The 16303-nt window shown below is 42.1% G+C and overlaps 1 non-coding gene across 1 annotated transcript; it reads right to left on the reverse strand.

The window, feature by feature from the left end:
* Positions 1–14195: 14195 nt before the first annotated feature.
* Trnat-ugu lies at positions 14196–14270 on the reverse strand. Its single transcript has one exon. It is a non-coding gene; the product is annotated as a tRNA-Thr (tRNA).
* Positions 14271–16303: the final 2033 nt, after the last annotated feature.

The raw sequence follows: 16303 nt of genomic DNA on the forward strand, positions 1-16303 counted from the left end.
TAAGGTGAAAAAGCCAAAAACGCAGATCTTCAAAACAACTTACAAATAAACAATTTAACAGATCACTCACAAAACTTCACGAATTATTTCACACATATGGTCTATTACGAGCTCAACAGTCATTTCTACCAAATGTGTGATACCTAAATTTGAATGATACAGAATAAACACAGCTCAAAAGAATGATCTTCTAACATACTATAAAACAACCTTATAATAAAAGATGACTGCCCTTTTTTTATTCAAATTTCTGCATAACAGTTTTTGTACTAACAAGCTACAGTTGCTGCCTCTTACTTGTTACAGAGAGACAAACACATCTGTCAATAAATGATTAATTAACGAGGTGGAAATTCAGACCTAGCCACATCCTGTAACAAATGATTCGCAAATGCTGCCACGAAAACTTTCTACAAAACAGAATCACACAAACTAAAGTTCCACTCACTACAAAATGCAACAAATCACGCAATATAAATAATGGTCACTTCGTAACAATGGAACTGAAAAACATTACACACTCTAGTGTGCTTCTCACTCACAGCAGTCCTTTCAAGTGCATACACAACACTGCTCAAAATCTATATCCCAAGCAGTATCAGTAGAATGCAACAAATCACGCAATATAAATAATGGTCACTTCGTAACAATGGAACTGAAAAACATTACACACTCTAGTGTGCTTCTCACTCACAGCAGTCCTTTCAAGTGCATACACAACACTGCTCAAAATCTATATCCCAAGCAGTATCAGTAGAATTAGGTAATTTGCAATTTAAACGCACCAAGTTTAACAAGATCTAATGTATTAATGATTTGGACAGATCTTTCATAAAATGATCGATGATAGTGGATACCGTGCCATACACTAGGAAACAAATTAAGAATTATTCACAGTAGACACCTTGTACGTGATGACATTCTGAATTATTCCGAATCACAAAATGTTGGCTACAAGTACGAACCCCACAATAAGTAATGATCATGATATATAATAAAACTATATGAAAATTTCGGCCTTAGCCGGGTGACGAGAACCACACCAATGCAGTTTCCTGTTACACTCGAGTACTAGGCCCAACACACAACAGCTGATCATGGAGAACCATGCTAAGCAAGCGAGCATGCCGTCCTCCCCACATGCTCGCAAACAGCCATCTTATCGCAGTCCTTAAACGGCAGGCACCAGTTGACTCCCAGCCGCTTCCGTCTTGTCGCCATCCGACGACCAGCTGACCGATCGACCAACGGCCTTCCGTCTGCGTCCACCACAGCCTCGGCGCGTACTTGCACCGTGCGGACGTGCCTGCTGCTGACTGCCAACTCGTCCAACGGCTGAGTAACGACGAACCCGACTCAGTGCACAACCCAACAGCAACTGAGACTTAGAGCCGACCGACTAACATGCGAGTGTCTGCCTTCTGACTGACTCTGTCGCCTCACTGCACCGACTCCCAGACCGAGCGACTAACCGACTGACCAGACTCGCCGAGACTGACTGACTGGTCCTCTCACCATGTACCGACCGAGCCGTCCTCCAGAAACTGTTGTTTCGCGCACCAGCGCCAACAGCGCTCAGCGACCACGCCCCCTATCGCTGCGGCGAAAACAAGTGAATAATCTCGCGGGTAAATCAAATGAGCTGAGCCGTGACACGGCTCAGAGGGCAACAACGAATGATCACAGGCCTGTTCGAGCCACGGGAGAATAACATGAAGATGCTGAGAGAACTGAGACGGCTAATGCTTGAAGTGTTTTGTAAGTCCAAAAAAAGTAACTAAATCCTGTCCTTCGATTTCATCAGTGAACTTCAAACGCATTCTTTTCGCATACTGTAGTGTGCTCATCAAACCATTTTTTCTCTAAAAAGTTTACAAAAGTTTTTGAAAGGATTCCTCAAACACTAGAGCCTGTTGCAAGACAACTTTCCTGGCGATAAATTTTCTTACTAAAAATAAAATAACTAAAAGATAAGGATATTTTAACTGACTCCAGTAGCTCAGCAGTATATTTGGGATCCACTTTTCCGAACAGCATGAAATCGTTATAAATAATTTCTAATGTTACATCAGTTGGTGCATTCGTATAAAGATTCTTGCAGTCAACGGATATCAGAAGTGCATTTGCTGACAAGTCTGTGTTTTGTAAAATATGTATCGTCTAAAATCTGATTTTGACACTTTACAAGCTTTCAAAAGGAAAAAAATTCCTTAATTTTAGCTTGACAAAAGCTGCTTACAAAATAATTTGAATTTTTCCTAGCGCTAATTGCAGGACGAATCGATTGTTTTTCTTTATAGAGCTTGATTTCTGCTCGTAAGAGCGACGTTTTACCACTTACTATAGCAGAACTGTTAACAGCATTCCTAACATCGTTAGAAAAAACCGCAAGTGGCTGTCTATGTACCTGTACCATTTCATTGTCTTCAAAAAATTTCTCTATTTGGGAAAAGTAACCTAAGTCTTCAGTGGAGGTACGTTGGCATTATTAGTGGGCGTGCGTTGTGATATCATTTAAAGGCGAACCTACATCAGATTAAAAACATTGTGCATTTTAGTAGCAAAATTACAGTATTCGATCTTTTAGAAGGAATCAAAGTATATATGATAAATCCGGTAGACATAGAACTTACAGTTAATGAGCAGATTTCTAGCATCGTAGGTGGTTCTTCAACATTTTCAATAATTTATTTGTGCGTAGCAAAATGCAATGAGTCCCCATCCAGTTATTCTTCCTTTTAACTTTCTCTCTGCTTTATGGAATTCTTAATGACCACGTGAAATTTTATAAGCGAACAATTTTTCTTCCGTGATACTGACAACGTAAAGGTGGCACTGACAGTACGTTTTTTTTTATAAATATACAATAATGCAATGCGTTTGACTGTTGACGTTCTTGCACAACTGGGCTAGTCAAAACTATTTTTCAGATTTAATTTTGTTGTATTTAAAAATTAATTATTTTAATCAACTTTGTATCGGAAGTGATTCCCTCTACTGAAACTATGAACAAATCATACTGAATGTGCTTCTATGTGACGTTGTTGTAAATGGAATGTCATGTAGTATATTGTTATACAATTGACCTTGCACTTCAGTCCTGATAGAGTATTTATTATTTTATATTATCATTTCGGTTTTTCACGCCATCAGAAGTGCTGTCCTCTGGGGGTAGGAGCTTACATTGTGGCTCCGTCAGCAGTGCCTTGACACTGTAAATGTAGTCAGCTACTGGTCAGCTAATAGTTAGGTATACTTCTTGTATACTACAAAACATGTTTTGCTTGACATTTGCAGAGACACTACTCAGCGTCATTTTCGATGCATATAATGGTCTTTGATGGTATGTACTTACGTTCTTTAAGTCTGTGCGTAATTAATTTAATTTGAGGTATATGTAACCTCATTTCTTCGGTAAAGCTGGATTGAATGTTATTATTGTTTGCACTATCCCTTATTACTTGTTACCTGGTCTTCTGATGATGGGCTATCCCCGAAACGCACTATGAGCACAACAATGGATTCAGTATCATCTGGATCTGTATAACTTATGAGACTTACCAGCATTTTTAAATTCACTTTCATAGCTACTGTTTTATCGTCGCATAATTCTACCAGGACCTCAGGTCCGATTTACAATTTGTAGCTAGTCTGTTGTGGACTCATAAGGTACCAATTTATGTAGGTTATCAGTTGCTACAAATGCGGTCCACGATGCCGGCCTACAATGTCAGTATTGTCTCCCGGGGAAAATACTTTGACGAACGTCGGTCTAGATGTTACGTTGGTTATAGATCAAATGTATTGAATCAGAAGTAAGTTTGGTAACACAGATACAGGAGCCATTGATGGATTTCAGCTAGCAGTACATTCACGCTCTAGCTATATTAGATTGCGAATATTCGCCTTTTTTTTTTTTTTTATCTGAGCTTCTACAAGTACTGACAATGGCGTAAAGGTGAACGGAACTGGCAGTCACTTGCGACATCCTCAAAGAGATTCGTAACGAACTACGTGACAACTTTATCACTGTGCCCTAATTAATGCATATAATTTCAAACTAAAACCATAATTTCAAATGTTCGTAAGGTGGGAGTTTCTTAGTCTCCCTAAAGCAATGTTCTATCGTGTCAGTCAGATATTTTCATCTTTAGATATCTTAAATCATTTCTTTCTGGTGCTGACTTGCGTTACAGAATAAAAGAAACTTTTGCCAATTCGTTACCGTTAGAGTGAGCCTGTTTCATGCATTCAGGAAATCAAATACGAGTAGTTGATGGCACTCTAGACGGTTATGTGGAGATTTGATCAGCGTCGTATTATACTTGAATGCAATTTCAGCACCTTATGCTCTATTACATGTATGAGTTGTTAAGTCTTAAGCATTCTTTATGTGTCCATTCGTAATAATTAAATCATAACAGCTGTTTAACAGTCTGCACTTTCTTTCTTTTGATCCAGCAGCTAGTTTTGCGTTGCACAAGAGATGGTGTGCCGTCGTGGCCGCTTTCTTATAATAGTTCTTGAAACGTACAAGCAAGGCGCTATGGCAGACTTCACTCCAATTTCGCTGTTCGTGACCGCTTGACACATGGGTAGATGCATGAAATAATAAGATTGCATCCAGCACGTTTTTTCTTCTGCCACCCTGAATTCATCGTGGATTAGTGAGTTTAGTGTCGGATGAATACATCGTGTTTAATGTGGATGAATAATAGTTTAGTTAGAGATTTCACAAAATTCATAATTGTAATAGAAATATTATAGTAAATGCTTTTAACAAATATTCCCACTCAATGCCATTCAATGAAAAGTTAAAACTTCTTGAAAATGGTCGAACTACCCCCTGTCTCTGAAATCTCAGGACAGACAACAAAATCTGAATTTTAATACGAGCATCGAATCCTGATATGTATAGCAAAACAGTTTGGATATGATTCAGGGAAAAATTGTGTTTACTCTTCTGTTGGCCATGTTTGTTGTTCGAAATGGAAAAATCTCCATGACAGTAATGATCTTGGTTATTCCTATCTTAATTATCTGCACACAGTACTTTCTAGGCAAGAAAAAGATCAGTCTTTCTTGACCATGCATGGATAGCCTAAGGAACGTGAATGTACACTTGATTGAAAATTGTATGAACAGATATCTGAATTTTAAAGAACAGTGAAGCAGTGGAACAAAATGGGGAAATACACTCCTGGAAATGGAAAAAAGAACACATTGACACCGGTGTGTCAGACCCACCATACTTGCTCCGGACACTGCGAGAGGGCTGTACAAGCAATGATCACACGCACGGCACAGCGGACACACCAGGAACCGCGGTGTTGGCCGTCGAATGGCGCTAGCTGCGCAGCATTTGTGCACCGCCGCCGTCAGTGTCAGCCAGTTTGCCGTGGCATACGGAGCTCCATCGCAGTCTTTAACACTGGTAGCGTGCCGCGACAGCGTGGACGTGAACCGTATGTGCAGTTGACGGACTTTGAGCGAGGGCGTATAGTGGGCATGCGGGAGGCCGGGAGGACGTACCGCCGAATTGCTCAACACGTGGGGCGTGAGGTCTCCACAGTACATCGATGTTGTCGCCAGTGGTCGGCGGAAGGTGCACGTGCCCGTCGACCTGGGACCGGACCGCAGCGACGCACGGATGCACGCCAAGACCGTAGGATCCTACGCAGTGCTGTAGGGGACCGCACCGCCACTTCCCAGCGAATTAGGGACACTGTTGCTCCTTGGGTGTCGGCGAGGACCATTCGCAACCGTCTCCATGAAGCTGGGCTACGGTCCCGCACACCGTTAGGCCGTCTTCCGCTCACGCCCCAACATCGTGCAGCCCGCCTCCAGTGGTGTCGCGACAGGCGTGAATGGAGGGACGAATGGAGACGTGTTGCCTTCAGCGATGAGAGTCCCTTCTGCCTTGGTGCCAATGATGGTCGTATGCGTGTTTGGCGCCGTGCAGGTGAGCGCCACAATCTGGACTGCATACGACCGAGGCACACAGGGCCAACACCCGGCATCATGGTGTGGGGAGCGATCTCCTACACTGGCCGTACACCACTGGTGATCGTCGAGGGGACACTGAATAGTGCACGGTACATCCAAACCGTCATCGAACCCATCGTTCTACCATTCCTAGACCGGCAAGGGAACTTGCTGTTCCAACAGGACAATGCACGTCCGCATGTATCCCGTGCCACCCAACGTGCTCTAGAAGGTGTAAGTCAACTACCCTGGCCAGCAAGATCTCCGGATCTGTCCCCCATTGAGCATGTTTGGGACTGGATGAAGCGTCGTCTCACGCGGTCTGTACGTCCAGCACGAACGCTGGTCCAACTGAGGCGCCAGGTGGAAATGGCATGGCAAGCCGTTCCACAGGACTACATCCAGCATCTCTACGATCGTCTCCATGGGAGAATAGCAGCCTGCATTGCTGCGAAAGGTGGATATACACTGTACTAGTGCCGACATTGTGCATGCTCTGTTGCCTGTGTCTATGTGCCCGTGGTTCTGTCAGTGTGATCATGTGATGTATCTGACCCCAGGAACGTGTCAATAAAGTTTCCCCTTCCTGGGACAATGAATTCACGGTGTTCTTATTTCAATTTCCAGGAGTGTACTTATGAGACTGGCAGAAGCCATCTGCTTTTTAAGACAAGGATTATAAGATAGAGAACCCAGAGAAAGCTGCCGTTCCAACAATCGACACATTTGAGATTAATTCATTTGTTGACTTAGTTTGGCGACACGCTAATTAATGCAATACAAGCATGTTCTTTTCGGAATGTACTTCTGACCAAAATGAGATTCAGGTATCTTTCATCCCCTAACAAATATTGCTTTGTGCCTAACTAAGAAATGAAATATCTATTCTCATAAATGTGCCTTTAACAATTTTTTATGTAATGAAATATTTTCTTAAAAATTTTCATTCCATACTGCACTCCCTCAGGGGAATTTCCAGATACAACGAAACACGTATTTTTTTAAATTTCTGACCGAAAAGTTACATTCTAGTTGTCATTGGTGTAGCCTTAAAAATTACATGTATTCGATGGAAACTTTCACCCCTGTTCTACCCCCACAGGTTTAAATATTCAAAGATGCTGAAACATGTATTTCTTTGTTTCTGACCGAGAAACTAAATACCAATTTCCGTCTGTCTAGCTGCAAAATTCCCTTAATAGCGACACTTTTCAGAACCCATCATTCCCTATTTAATCCCCTTTGGATGGAATTTCGAAAATACGCCTACGGTATAAGATCCATCCCTTCCAAAATTTCAAGTTTCTATCCTTAGTGGTTTGGGCTGCGCGATAGTGAGTCAGTCAATCAGTCAGCACACTGCCTTTTATATGTAGAAATTGAGCCCAATTAGATATACTTTGGACGTACAAAACCCGCAGAGCTTCAGAATTTGCATATGAACCTTTTAACATTCTGACACAGGCTTGCATCTGTAGGAAGTCAGCAAAACTCGTACGTCGTTTGAACAAGAGTTCGTTCATATTCTGTATGAAGATCACAGAAGCTTTGATGAAAATCGGAATATATGCCCCTGTGGATGGGGCGGAAAGAGATGTAAGGGAGGCGACAGCTGCTGAATATTATTCACTTCAACAAAAACTTTCCAGCAACTGAGATCGATATTCAATCTGAATGCGAAATTGTTCATCGCGAGCTCTGTAAAAAGTGGACTAAAACTGCTCGTGGCAGATGAAAATAACGGCTGCTCGCACATGACGGGAAAACGTCGGTTTAATTGCATTCCAGACGGAGGCACATTTAGTATACACAGTTCTGGGACAAAGTGATGACTTCGTAGAGCAAGCTGTTCCTAACTGCTTACTTGTGCCTTAATACATACCTTTTTACTCGATTAAAAATGTGATTTACTAAACATCTAAACCATTGAAACTAACTGCTCTGATAATAGCGTTTTTCGTAAGAAAGGTGCTGCGTAGAGGAAAGAGTGCTGGGAAAGCTCATAAATCATGTATCACAACTGTTCTGCTTCCAATGAAACAGTCCCAGTTTAGAATATTAAAGCTTTTTACTCCTTGTTCAATTAGAAAAAAGTTTGAGAAAAATCTTAGCTTAAGATTTTATGAACAGTCAATATGTCATAATGCAATATACCCTACGTCATCTCATGTCATTTTATCAGTACTCCTTAAAATATGTACTTTTATCTAAATTCAGCTTTTTGTTGGGGAAGGACTAGCAAGTTATGTTTTAAAATTCTGTATGTATTTCTGTCACATTGCTGTAATTTTTACTTGTGATGGTATCCCAACATAGCCGTAAATTTTCAAACCAGTCATGCACTGAAAGTGCTTATCAAAGCAAAATTCCAAATACTTGGGTAAGTCTACAATACACATAGTCATGTATCAGATATGGAGTGATTTTATTACATGCGTGATACAGGACAGGAAACCAGGTACTCTAAACAAGTGAAAGCCCTACGCATAAAATTCCCCTCACAAATGAAGAAAACTATGAAAACCGGTTTGTTATGGGTGCCATCATGTACCAATACAGACACGGATAAAACAGCAGTTACAGTATGGAAATCTTTGTCACCTCACAGTGAAGAGGAAAGCAATGACAAAGTACACGCTCCTGCTCATGTTGTCAACTTGGAGAGGAGAGCAGCGTAAGTGTGTGTACAACAATTATTGACTTACAGACCTGCCACTATTAAAATAACCTAATGTTAAGTTCTCAGAGAAGCAAAATGTAAATTTCCAAAAATAAATAATTTTTAGTAATCAGTAGGAACCAAGAAATTCTAGATTTTAAAACTGTAAATTAAGCGTGCTCATGAAGAGTTTTGTATTTTTCTTTCCAGATAGACAGTTCAATGTGTCAAGCTTTCATCACTGGGCTATGTAACGGATACGTCGTAAAGAAAGTACTAAGGGAAATAAATTGTTATCAGCAAACACCCGATTTCAAAAATTCTTTAAATTCTCTATTAACCAATTTTGGATATACACAAAACCTCCTAGGAAATATCATGTGTTACCCGTCATTGCCTTTGTGAACTTTCCAAATGCAGTGCCGCATTTTGTGGCAAGCTCTCTCCCGTAGGTGTAAAATTATGGTGTAAGAAAACAGTCAGAAATGTATATGCCGACACGACTAGAAAAACAGCTTATTGTAACAACGGGCAAGATGAGCTTTATTCTTCTTAGCGTTCTCGTGTGTAAGAATTTCTTAGCAGTTGTGATTAAACAGATAGCTTCCTTCGCTACACAAGCTTACGGAAAACGAGACTTTTTTACTCAAAACCGCTGAATCCAAAGGTGCTGCACGTTTAATGCCATGGACTGTCCAAGCAGTAGCACCTCGTAACACTTGGTAGGCAGTGCTTTGCGGCGACCGGCTGAACGTCACATTGTAACAAGCTCCGGTAACGAGGACCAAAGTTGGAAGGTCATGCTGGCGGGCTATTGTAGCACATGCATTCAGCACAGTTTCATGTGATAAATGTATCACGCATGTTGTGTGGACGTTACCAAAGCATAGCAGTGGAATTTTGCTTTGATAAGCACCTTTGTGCAGGTCTAGTTTGAAAAAGAACGGCTATATTCGATACTAGTCATCAGTGTAATTTACATGCAATTCCGACAGAAATTTAAATAAAGAATTATGTAATGAATTTTACTGGTTCAGAACGATATTAATTTATTTAATATTCTACAGTGCTCGTGTCAGTGGTGCTCATTGCTCATACACACAATTCTTATGATACGTTTTCATCTAACCCTTTCACATTATGGATTATTGTTATGTGTTAGATGCCACAGTAGGTGTCTATAACAATCTGTCTCAAAACGGTACGCTGTACCTTGTTCTGACTCATACACGTTGTAACGTTTGGATAGCAAGGAATCTGAAGTAGTTATCCAAATAAATCAACCAAACAAACACCTCCCAAAGCAGGTAAATATTTTTTTTTCCCTTGAGTCATCAATCTTCTGACTGGTATGATGTGTCCCACCACGAATTCCTCTCTTGTGCCAACCTCTTCATCTCAAAGTAGTACCTGCACCATGCTTCTCCAGGTATTCGTTTGGTGTATTCCACTCTGTCTTCCCCTACAGTTTTTACCTCCTACTTACTTACTTACTTTACGCGATCACGCCAAATAGACCGCGCGCTGCTTTGAGAGAATGCCTTCACTTCAGCCTGTCTTCAGCTCCTTTCTGCCATCCTTCCAGCAGTCTCTGAAGATCTTTGGATACGCGGTCACTCCATCGAGTTCTAGGTCTTCCTGCGGGCCCTCCGCTGGTTGGCTTGGTGTTGAGTACGGTTTTCGGCCATCGGTTGTCCTGAATTCGAGCAACATACAATGCCCACTGGAATTGTGTCTTCACTATAGCCACAACGTTCGGCTCTTTCTAAATATCATACAGCTCTGTATTAGGACGAATCCTCCATTTTTCGCTCTCATTATCGTAAACCGGTCCACAAATCTTCCGAAGGACTTTCCTTTCAAATATCATCAGTCTCTTCTGATCTTGCTTGGCTGTACTCCAGGTGACACACCCATATGGCTGTAGCAGTGTTTTGTAGATGTTTATTTTGACACTTCTGATTTTGAGGAGAGCATTAAGGCCGTAGTAACGGCGTTTACCTGCCTATAGTCTTGCCTGTATTTCCATTTTACTGGATGGTTCATCTATGAATACTGGCCCCGGATATTTGAACTCCCTGACTTGACGATAAGAACCTTCAGTTGTCTATAAGGACGGAAGTGATTCTTGAGTTTCATTACGCCTACAATGTAGAACCGTGTGTTCCGTCTTGTCACGATTCATTTGAAGTCCAATTTTCCTCGCTGTTGTCTCCAGAATGTCAGCCATTTCCCCTAATTCTTCTAGCGATCCTGACAGTAGCAAATATCATCGGCATATCCGAGGTACTTGATGTTCATATCACCGGTCTGGACTCCTCTGAGCCCATTAGACGACATCTCTCGCATTACTTTCTCTAATGCGAGATTGAAAAAACAGGTGATACTCCATCGCCCTGCGCGCCCTGCCAATTATTATTTTGAATGCTTCAGTCACCTTATTTCCTAAAATTACCTTTGCTGTAGTATCCATCAGGTAGGTCTTCGTGAAGCTTACTAGTTTCTCGGCAAAACCGAACTCTTGCAGACACATCGGCATACTTTCCCGACGAACGCAGTCATATGCTTTACTGAAGTCGACAAACAGCATGTGTAGTTCTTGGCCAAACTCCAACCTTTTCCCTACGATCTGGCGTAGAACAAAGAATGGTCGATAGTAGATCTTCTGTGACAAAATTCTCCAATGATGGTGTCTGCCACAGGTTGAATTCGATCTAGAAGAACAGTTTGAGAAGATCTTATAACAAACGTTGAGCAGAGCGATACCACATTAGTTTTCGCATGCCATTAGGTATTCTTATTGTGGAAGGGATAGATTAGTGCATTTCTCCAGTTTTCTGGAAAGTTTACAGTGTTCCAAATGTTCTTTATTAATTTATGAATCCTCGCGTCAAAGTATTCACATCCTTTCAGGATAATTTCAGCATGGATGCCACCTTCTTCTGGGTTTCTGTCCTTTTTAAGCCGTTTTACCTTCTTCCTGATGTCTTCTACTGTTGGCGGTAGGTATTCAGGGTCTGCTGTCTGTGGTAAGGAGAAGTTAAAGAGTGTCATTGGGTTTTCACAATTTAACAATTCACTGAAATATTCATCCCATCTCTTTGCAATTTGATATTTATTTGTCATTGGCATTTTTTATGAATTTCTCACTCGGTTTATAGATTTTCCTCCCATAGTCGACGTTTCTGTACATGTTCTTCATCCTCCTGGAAGTCTTCTGCTTCTCTAATAACCCCCCTTACGAACTTCTTCTTTTCTCCCCGCAATACCGCTTTTGTTTTCTTCGGACTCTGCCTTCCTGCTCTGATCGGCTTCTGACTGTAACTACTTGTCATGGGCTTCTTTTCTCCTATTGACCGCCTCTTCACAGACCTTATTGAACCATTTCTTCTTCCTCACCACTCTTTTCCCAATGACTGCTCCTGCAGCCTTTGTAACTACATTTGTAATTTCTTCCCAATGCTGATTTACATTTGAGTCCTCTGTTTCCGGTAGTACTGTACAACGATTTCTGATCTCAAGTTGAAGTTCGTTTTTTGGTTTCTTCCTGTGCTACTTTTTTTATTTCTAAATGTGCCACTTTCTTTGATTAACTTCTTTGGTTTGGTTTCAGGATGACTCTGGGTTGACTTCTAACCAAGAAATGGTCAGAACCACACTCACCCCCACGGGTATTTCTTACATCCATAATCTAATTCCTGGCTTTTGCGTTAATTGCTATGTGGTCTAGTTGGTTGACTGTTTTTCCATCTCCGGGATACCCATGCTCCTTTGTGCACCTGTGTATATGACAAGTTACTGCCACTGATAAACATGCCCTTGGACGTAGCCTTATTCGGTTGTCGTTACTGTTCATGCAGACTATAAATGCCTACTGTAGGACTGAAGTTGGTCTCCTTTCCAATCCTGGAATTAAAATCGCCGATGAAAAGTCTGCAGCTGTTTTGGGGATGGAATCCATAACATCTTCCAGCTCTGCATATAATATATCCTTCACTTGATCTTCACTTTTCTCTGTTGGTGCATGGCAGTTAACAAAGGTAAGTTGGTGGTTTTTTCACTGAAGAGGTTACAACTGAGATTCTTAGGTTCACTGCCGTAAAATGCTTTACCATTGGTACAATGTCTTTGTTAACACAGAAACCAGTTCCCAGACTGTGCTTGACTGCTTCTCCGTAGAATGTTGTGTAATTTTCTACGTCTGTTGTCCCTGTACCATACAGTCGAACATCCCGCAGGGTAACCACAGACATTTTCTGCTGTTAAAAGTCTCTAAGTAAATTCATTGCCGCCCCAGGTTTGTACAGAGAGTGTACACTCCGTGTTCCAAATCCTAGCCCTTTTCTATGTTTCGTTCGTAGTATGGGCGTCTGTTGTGTATCCGACGCTTCTCTCTAGCTTTGGAAACATGACTGTTTACAAGGTGGGGTTCTTAGATCCACGCTCAACCCCCAACCTAGAGGACCAGGGTATCCCATTTAGTCTGGATCATCACCTTCGACCTGTCCGGCCTGGGGGCCCTACCGGTAGCTAAGCTACCGCCGGCATAGCTCTCAGGATCATTTCCCTACGCAAGCCCCACCACCACGAAAAGGTAAGGTTAACGTTGGCTGGGGGTCGGGGTGGGGGGTTTACCCTCTGTAGCTCCCTATAGTGCTACTGAAGGTTGCTCGATGGCTTGCACATGTACCATCATTCTATCCCTTCTTCTCGTCAGAGTTTTCCATGTTACTCTCTTCGTCGATTCTTCAAGAAACTCCTCTTTTCTTATTAGTCTACCTAATTTTCTTCTTCCTCTAACACCACATCGCAGACGCTATAATTCTGTTCTTTTCCGGTTTCTTCACAAAATGTTGTGCTGCTAATGCACTGTCTCAGAAATTTGCTTTTAAGGCCTAGTAGACTTCTTTCGGCCAGGAGTACACTCTTTGCAGTGCTACTCTGCCTTTTGTTACTCTTGGTCCGTCCGCCATGTGTTATTTTGCTTCTAAAAACCAAAATTGTTCAACAAGTTTGTTTGCGTGGCCATCCTCCGCAGCAAGCATAGAAATACTAGTTTTGTAAATACCAAACAAATTTGTTCAACTTCTTAGACTTCATCACAAAAGATACAGTATTACGTTTCTTGACATTTTCATTTCTGCTATTCCTCACTACTTTCGTCTTTCGTCTGTTTGCTCTTAGTGCATATTCTGTACACAGAAGACTGTTCATTTTATTCAACCGCTCCTGTAATTCTTCTTCACTTTTCCTGAGGGCAGCAATGCCATCAATAGTTTGCTGTTTCAAGAAACCAAGAATACTCGAATGGCTGCCAGTGTCATATATTAACCATTGCACGGAGTTAGTATTTTACACCGGTCTTTTTATGTGCCTGTATTTTTGTTTTGTTTTGTTTGGCTTTAGTTGAGATTTAATTTTGTAGCCTGAGGTTTCTTGTTGTGCTTGTCTAGCGGTAGTGTAAATATTTTTAAAAGAAATGATAATTAAATGGACACCCTAGCCGCAAGCAGGCGTTGATACATTTCATAGGGGACATGTTGAAAATGTGTGCCGCGACCGGGACTCGAACCCGGGATCTCCTGCTTACATGGCAGAGGCTCTATCCATCTGAGCCACCGCGGGCACAGATGATAGTGCGTCTGCACGGACTTATCACTTGCACGCTCTCCGTGAGATCCACTTTCCCAACATGTCCACAACACTACATTCGTAGTGCCCATCATACTCATTACTCGTGGCAGATTAATCTACCAAGTCCCGTACGAGTTCGGGCATAGCGTGTGCGTTCGCACAAGAAGGTCAAAGGCCGGGAACCCATCTTTTTTTTAACTATATATGACGGTAGTATCTGTTCCCGAAAGAACAGTTACCGTGGATGACCATGCAGCTTTACTAGAAATGAAATGATAATTAAATGGACTTGGTAGATTAATCTGCCACGAGTAATGAGTATGATGGGCAAACATCTATTAGGCGCACTACGAATGTAGTGTTGTGGACATGTGGGGAATGTGGATCTCACGGGGAGTGAGCAAGGGATAAGTCCCTGCAGACGCACTACCCTCTGTGCCCGCGGTGGCTCAGCTGGATAGAGCGTCTGCCGTGTAAGCAGGAGATCCCGGGTACGAGTCCCGATCGGGGCACCCATTTTCAACATGTCCCCAATGAAATGTATCAACGCCTGCTTGCAGCTAGGGTGTCCATTTAATTATTATTTCATTTCTAGTAAAGCTGCATGGTCATCCACGGTAACTGTTCTTTCGGGAACAGATACTACCGTCATATATAATTTTTAAAAGAATTGGCTATTTTTCTTTTTGATAACAATCCATTTTAGTTTGTGGTATACCTGCCAATAGCCAGTAAGTAGGATGCCCTTCGCAAGTGTTGCTTATTTCATTCCCGTGCGGTAGAGCAAAAACGCTCTGCACAAGAAATTTGTTATACACTGAAGCACCAAAGAAATCCATATAGGTAAGCGTATTCAAATCCAGATATATGTAAACAGGGAGACGACGTCACTGGGGTTGGTGACACCTATATAAGAAAACAAGTGTCTGGCGCAGTTGTTAGATCGGTTACTGCTGCTATAATGGCAGGTTATCAAAATTTAAGTGAGTCTTAACGTGATTTTACAGTCGGTGCAAGAGCAATGGGACACAACATCTCCGAGGTAGCGACAATTTCACGAGTGTACCGTGCCCGTCAACACCGGCATTGGAGTGTTGATGACTGGAAACATATTTCCTGGTCGGACGAGTCTCGTTTCAAATGTCATTGAGCGGATGGACATATACAAGCATGGAGACAACCTCATGAATCCATAGCCCCTGAATGTCAGCCGGGGACTGTTCAAGCTGGTGGAGGCTGTGTAATGGTGTGGGGCGTGTGCAGTAGGAGTGGTATGGGGCCGCTGATACGTCTAGATACGACTGTGACACACGACATGTACGTAAGCATCCTGTCTGATCTCCTGAATCCATTCATGTCCATTGCGCATTCTGATGGATGTGGGCAATTCAGCAGGACAGTACAACACCCCACACGTCCATAATTGCTACAGAGTGGCTCCGGCAACAGTCTTCTGAGTTTAAACACTTCTGATGACCACCAAACGCCCCAGACACGAACATTGTTGAGCTTTTCTGGGATGCCTTGCAACATGCTGTTCAGAAGGGATCTCCACCCTCTCGTACTCTCACGGATTTATGGACAGCTGTGCAGGATTCATGGTGTCAGTTCCCTCCAGGACTACTACAGACATTAGTCGAGTCCATGTCTTGTGTTGCGGCATTTCTGCATGTTTGCGGGGGCCCTGGACGGTATTAGACAGCTGTACCAATTTATTTGGCTCTTCAGTGAAGAAATGGTTTTTTGGTGGGATTAGGAGAGCAGTTTGGTGGTAGACCTTCACGATACGGGTGTAGATGAACCCGAAAGTTCTCTTCAGACTGCGGTCCGCTACCACTTATAACCACCACCTGTAACCACTAAATGCAACTCACTATTATTTCGGATTAATATAAATACCATTAACAACGATTGTGCGTTATCCTAGTCTATTAAAGAGAGAGTAATGATGCTAGCTAGTTGTCTACCTGGATCTTTGCCCAAGGAACCACACCAATTAAACAATACGCAACGGAATTAGTAAAC

The sequence above is a fragment of the Schistocerca piceifrons genome, chromosome 2 (genome assembly GCF_021461385.2).
Source record: "Schistocerca piceifrons isolate TAMUIC-IGC-003096 chromosome 2, iqSchPice1.1, whole genome shotgun sequence".
Classification (NCBI taxonomy): Eukaryota; Metazoa; Arthropoda; class Insecta; order Orthoptera; family Acrididae; genus Schistocerca; species Schistocerca piceifrons.